This window comes from Hemibagrus wyckioides, linkage group LG06 (genome assembly GCF_019097595.1).
Source record: "Hemibagrus wyckioides isolate EC202008001 linkage group LG06, SWU_Hwy_1.0, whole genome shotgun sequence".
NCBI lineage: Eukaryota > Metazoa > Chordata > Actinopteri > Siluriformes > Bagridae > Hemibagrus > Hemibagrus wyckioides.
This window is the reverse complement of record NC_080715.1, coordinates 28,132,612-28,139,703: the sequence shown is the minus strand read 5'-3', so window position 1 is coordinate 28,139,703 and position 7,092 is coordinate 28,132,612. Positions and strand designations below refer to the sequence as shown.

Here is a 7,092-nt window from a genome sequence, read left to right as displayed (position 1 = left end):
CTCAGGGGTTAAGGCATTGGAATTCTGATCGGAAGGTTGTGAGTTTGAATCCTTGGACCCCTGAGCAAAGCCCTTAACCCTCGGTTGCTCATTTCTATAAATGAGATAAATGTAAGTTGCTCTGGAACAGGGCATCTGCCAAAAACATAAGTGTAACTTTGACCATATGTTATGGTAGCTAGTTCATGATACTAATGTCACATGATTCAACAACTCTAAGCTTTTCACAGGATTCGACTTTGCTTTTTTTATTTAATTACGCTAACAACTGATTTTAATTCCATGTTTTAGCAGTCCAGCCCTAGGTTTCTTTCTTTCTTTTTTTCTCAGGCTCTTTGTATGCTTTGAGTTGAAAAGTTCATACACATAATTTATTCACTAATTTGTTTCTATGCACCATTATGCACAAGATGAATCATCACCTCCTAGTCTAGTCTAGTCTGTTTCCTGATCACCTGATACCTGCCTGGTCTACATTTACATCTGCTTTGCAAATATAATAACAAGTCTTTTTCAGTTACATCAAATAACAGCAGCGTTACATATTAATGACGTTTGTTAGCTGCAAGTAATGCACTTTCTATGGTCACTGGAGTGTCAGGATGGCTACATCTCTAAATAAGTGGAATAACTCGTGGTGATTGATGGATTGTAACATATCCTGGTTATACAGAAAAGAAGGAAAATCATCATTATAATAAAAAGGACATAGCAGCACATATCGGTAGAGTATGTTATTAGCCTCTAGAGAAAAATACAGTAAAATATTAATATAGTGATATTATTGTGTGATATTATATTAATATAGTGACTGAAATCAAAATTGCCTTATAGATTTAATTTAAAGAAATTCAATATTATGTTTGAATATTAATGTGTCTTTCTCTGTCTGTCTGTCAGTTTCTCTGTCTGTCTCTCTGTCTGCCTGTCTGTCTGTCTCTCTGTCTGTCCATCTGTCGGTCTGTCTGTCTGCATGTCTGTCAATATATAACTTTTCTAAAAACCTTCTCTTTAAACTTTTCATCTCCTGACCACGTATAAAGTTTAGAGAACGAGGAAAACAAGTTCATCACTGTATAAAGTGCAAACTGTTGTACGATCATTCTAGGAGTTTCCTTCTCTTTCTCTACATCTCACATACCATTTAGCAGGTTTTGCAGAGTCAAGGTTAAATTAAATGTGAATCATAGCAATACTGGCACTGGGATACGCCTTTTTTCCCCCTAATAACACAATAAGTTACTTATATCTCTGCTCCAGGAAGATTTAACTGGAGTAAACCTTGGTGTAATGCTGTGATAATGTACAGTCTCAGTGAGGTCAGCATTTTTTTTTTTTTTTATGTCAACTTCCGTGATTATTTAGAATCAGCCATAGTTGTATGAGTGTTGACCATAGATCACTTTTTAATGCATTTCAGACATATCCTGTTTCCTGTTATACTCTATATCATACACACACACTACCTGTGTGACAGCTAAAAACAACAGTGTGTGCAAACACACAGTGTTTAACAAACTGCTGGTTGGATGCTTTATGCTTACTGGTCACCACACTGGTCAGGAGAGGGATTTAATGCTGTCCAGATTTTGTCACAGTGCAGTGCTTTTGTTTAATTAGGAGAACAGGGAAAAACTGAAATCTTGAAGTATATAAAATATCTGGACAGGAACATGAACAAAGTGGACAATGGACTTCCAGAGATCCATTCCCTCACTGACATGAACATTCTCCAAATAATAATCATGACTTTAACTACTGCAGCCACCACCATGATTTATAACGGAATAATGAGAATACAAGTCAAGAGATTCACTTAATGTTAAAACAAACTGGATCTCAGTTTTGCTGAGTTTGTACAGGTGGTAGACTCACGTTCTGTTTTTGGATGATTTTTGGCTGTTGTTGCACTTCCACGTCAAGATTGTGTATCCTGAGATGCTTTTCTGCTCAGCATTGATGTAAAGTGTGGTTGTTTGAGTCATATGGTGGTCAAGAAGTGCAAAACACAATAACCAATTGCTTACATCCTTTAATCTGGAATAGTTTTGTCTTTCAAAAGTACCTGCTGTATTTTTAGAGATCGCAAACTAATCTTTAATCTTCAATTTCCTACTTCCTTTTTCTACTTCTTGAGAGACAGATGTCTCGTCCAATCAGAGGAAAGAATCCACCGTAGAGTCACCTCGAGCCAGTTTGACCATTCTCTCTGACCTCTCTCACCAATGTGTCACATATTGGCATAATGGAAACTCTATAGCCCCACTGAGGGTGAGGTTCCCTTTAGAGTCTGGTTCCTCTCAAGGTTTCTTCCTCTTACCTCTTATCTCAGTGGGTTTTTCTTTGCCACAGTTGCCTCAGGCTTGCTCATTAGGAATAGACACAAATAAAATTAAATATAAGTCTAATATGAATCTTGAACTTTTTCTGTAAAGCTGCTTTGAGACAATGTCTGTTGATAAAAGTGTTATACTCATAAAAAAACTGAATTGAATTGAATTGAAAGGTTTGGAGGAATAAATATTTAAGCTAAATAAAATAAGTATTCTGGTTCATTGTGAATTATATAGAAAACCTCACACTACTGAGATCATCACTATGCACCAAATTCAGTGAAGAAAGTACTTGTATCATGTGATATTTTTGAACTTACGAGGAAAAACAAGGACAACTGTTGAACTTGTGAAGCTAGTTAAACAGCGATGCTTACGAATCAAGTGAACTTTGTGTAATGTGGTTTTGCACCTGCCTCTACAAGCCTAAAAGGCAGAAAACTATCTAAAGTGACTCACACATATATTTTAATAGTTCTAACCTGTCATAATAATGATTCCCATCATACCGTGTTCACTTCACACCATATTCCATCGAACATTGAGATATGATTCATTGCACTTTTCCATGCAGGAGCTCAGAATATTCTGGATTGAAGTTGTCGGGATATTACGGAATGAAATGGTTGGGATAGTCTGGATTGAAGTTGTCGGGATATTCTGAACTGAAGTTGTCGGGAAATTCGGGATTGAAGTTGTTGGGATATTCCTGAATGAAGTGGTCGGGATATTCCAGAAAGAAGTGGTTGGGATATTCTGGATTGAAGTTGTTGGGATATTCTAGATTGTAGTTCTTAGGATATTAAGGATTGAAGTTGTTGGGATATACTGAATTGAAGTTGTTTGGATATTCTGGATTAAAGTTGTCGGGATATTCTGGATCAAATTTGCCAGGATATTGCAGATCAATCTTGTCAGAATATTCCAGATCAAACTTCTAGGATATTCCGGATCAAACTTGTTATGATATTCTGGATCGAACTTACTGGGATATTCCGGATCGATCTTGTTGGGATATTCTGGATCGAGCTTGTCAGGTTATTCCAGATCGATCTTGTTGGGATATTCTGGATCGAGCTTGTCAGGTTATTCCAGATCGATCTTGTTGGGATATTCTGGATTGATCTTGTCAGGTTATTCCAGATCGATCTTGTTGGGATATTCTGGATCGATCTTGTCAGGTTATTCCAGATCGATCTTGTTGGGATTTTCTGGATCGATCTTGTCAGGTTATTCCAGATCGATCTTGTTGGGATATTTAGGATTGAAGTCATCCAGAGAGACTTACATTTTTATCAGATTTTTTTTTATATAACTGAGGTGAGGGTTATATAAGGGCTCTGCTCAAGGGCCAAGCGGTTGCACCTTGGTGGACCTAGGATCCGAAATCACAACCTTCCAAGTAGTCCAATTCCTTAACCACTAAGCTAGCACATCCCTATAATAAACTATTTTGGGTGTCTTCCAGGTTGTCTTCCACCATGTTCTCATGAATCTGATCATCCTAAGCTGTAATATCTTAAGTTTTATCAGGATGTGTCTTGACTGGAATGAGGAATTTACATCTGTTGTAGATTTTGTATCCTTTCCAGACAAGAAAAGAAGATTGAATAATTTGATGTTTATCATCTAGATTAATTTAGGAACAGGACAATAGTGCTAATTATGCTAGCTTTAGCTAGTCTTCACTCTGGAATTAATACTGACATGTTGACATAGAGAGTGAGGAAACATGCAGAGTTGCTTAAAGGCTAGATTGCTTTATGACTTCAATCATGCGAGTAATTAACTTGAGCAAGCACACATTGTTTTCCATTTGTGCGTAAGAAAGTGCGCTTTCACAGTAAAGAAATGTGAACAACATCCCGCCGCTTTCAACTCTATGAGGAAAGTCCCGGTGTTTCCTCTGATGCCTCGTTCTGTGTTAAACATGTTATAATTGGTTTATATAATTCAAGAAAAATATTTTCCTTTTAAATTTTTCCTCCGAAAATATAAAAACAAGCTTCAGCACATATACTCTAAAAAAAGAGTTGAAAGCTCTGTATGGGAAATCTAAGCCCGTTTTTTAAACATATATGTTAAGATCTCAAATTAATTTTCCACCTGTTTTTTTAAAAAATTACTCTATTTTTTAAGGAATTGATAATATTTCCATGTATCGATCATAATCTTAAGATACATCTCAGGAGTGAGCACTTCTCTTCTGTCTTCTGTCAGGAGTCTATTCACTGGCTGTCGGTGTGACTGAAGGCTGTCAGGAAGGTGATATGCTGTTTGCACTCGTGCCTGAGGGCCTGCACACTGGCTGCTGTTTGCACGTAACTAGTCAGCAAAACAAAAAACTGTCGTTTTACTTTTGTTGCGTTTGGATGAAAAGTTATTATTATTATTTTATATAAGAAATCTATATCTGTATATCATTCCAAATATCCATTTAGATCAGATTTTTTTTTTTTTTTGGCATGGACTAAACTTTACATTTTGTAATGTTTCAAATAACATGTAACACACCACCATTTGGAAAGTACAGAAGTAGGAATAACACAATATAATTAATTAATTTATTAATTAATATAATACAAACAAATTCATAGTATAAGCTTAGACAGTTCCTAAACCTCAGCTAGTTCACTCGAGGTCATGATTTGTCTTGCCTAGCGATTTTTAATTATTTTTTTTTTTTTTTAAATTTCATTTACATAATTGTTAGTTTTGTTCAGCCGAGAAGTGCAAAACAAAATAACAAATTCAAAAACAAAATAACAAATCCGAAAACACAAGTACAATTCAGACAAACCGGAAAAGCTAGGTATAGTTTGCGAATGGAATTCTTACCTCTGATTGGACGAGACGTCTGTCATTCAGGATGTGCAGGATGTGCAGGAAGTCCAGCAGGCTGCAGCAGTAGAAAGTGGAATGGTGTGTGTATGAACACAGCTCTGCTCTTAAAGTTTTGTCTTCCAAACATTCCTGGTGTGTTTTTAGAGATCGCAAACAAATCTTTATGCCATGATACGCTATCAGTATATCCAAAATCACACCATATGAACGTCCTTCTTCAAAGTAGTGCTGAATTAATTCCACTTTCTCCTACCTTGCCAATGGAAATGTTTGTTTATGTTTTTAGATTTAAAGTTGCGCTATCGAAATGTACACATGTACAAGAAATAAAGTTAGATACACAATTTCCTACTTCTTGTATATCTTGAGTGACAGATGTCTCGTCCAATCAGAGGTAACTATACCTACCTTTTCCGCTTTGTCTTAATTGTCTTTGAGGAAGGATGTTCTGAATTATTTTTCAGATTTGTTATTTTCTTTTTCAAATTTATTTTGTTTTCATATTTGTTATTTTGTTTTATACTTTTCGGCCGCCATATTCATCCCTGTCTTCTGTATTTCTGTAACAAATTTAGTTGGTTTAATTTTGAAAAATGTAAAAGTAGTAGCATTATTTAAATCACCATAATCACTGACCAGGCAGCTACTAAGGAAGAGTGACTTGTATCTTCTTGTTAAAACCTTCTTCTTGTGTGAGACAAATATTTATTTACTCAGTTTTGACCAAAATTGCGTATATTTAACAAAAAATACTCTCTCTCTCTCTCTCTCTCTCTCTCTCTCTCTCTCTTTCTAAGCTTGTCTTGGCTGTTTGAAAAGATCACAGTGAGTAAGAAAGGCAGATACAAAAACACAACATTAAATGCATGAAGTCTTGAAATCTATTTTTTTCCCTTATCATTTTTGTGCAGACTTTTTTTAATGCTTCTTTTCAATGCTTAAACTTCATCTCTATTATGATTTGTGAAAATATCACTTTTAGGGACAGTCTGCAATTTAAAACAATGATAATGGAAAAAATACGTACACTCTGGTGATATGCTGGCTGTATGCTGGCTGTGTAAAATCACAGGAATTAGATTAAAATATAAGACTGAACTGGTTCTAATGTATACTTGCGCAACTGTAAGTTCAAGCTTTTCTACTAGCTTACGTTTTTATCGAACACGTCACAAGTTTCTGAGTTTCTGTGGTTTATCTATTTACCAGCTCATTTTGTGGTTTCACTGTACAAACACGCAAATTCCCCTCCATTATGTTTAGATCTGTATCTGTTTCATGTCAATCATTTTTCACAGTGAACAAAGGAAACCTGACAGCACTGCAAAATATCCAACCTCAGGAATTAGCCCTACTCGTAGTCTTTCGCTAAAATTCACATGAAAAGGGATGTTTTCACAAGTCTGAATCAGCACAGTCCAGCGTTTCCTTTCCACGTCGACCCCTACGTGTTTGTTTTCCTGCTATGGTACTTAAAATTAAGCCTGAGAACATTTAAATGCAGCTTCACACTCATCCTGCTCCCTGAACCACAGTAAACAATTACTAAGCCTGTATGTGCAGTAGCTTGTTTAGCTCCTCACCTGTTGACGTTGGTATTTTCTGCCAGTAATGTTGATTGCCACACACACACACACACACACACATACACACACACACATTTACAGAGGAATGTGGCTGTGTGTGTGAGGGAGTGCAGTGAGGACAAAGTGGTGCCAGTTGGTGCTAGTCATCAGGGAAATATGCTGCCACCCATTGAACTGAAGCCTGTAGGGTTTTAATGCAACTGTTTTATTCTTAACAACAAGCTTCAGTAACTTGTTCTTTTCCTCGTTTATTTCTTCAGTGTTATCCATTTAGCCCATTCATCAACAATAAAGTGTAGGTGCATCTGGAAACATGAAACAATATCAAT

General features: G+C 36.2%; 1 long non-coding RNA gene across 1 annotated transcript; it reads right to left on the bottom strand.

Annotated features, from left to right (window-relative positions):
* Positions 1 to 717: 717 nt before the first annotated feature.
* LOC131353854 (uncharacterized) lies at positions 718 to 6,863 on the bottom strand. Its single transcript, XR_009204677.1, has 3 exons — positions 6,761 to 6,863; positions 5,172 to 5,306; positions 718 to 4,658 (listed from the first exon to the last, which is right to left on the bottom strand). It is a non-coding gene; the product is annotated as an uncharacterized LOC131353854 (long non-coding RNA).
* Positions 6,864 to 7,092: the final 229 nt, after the last annotated feature.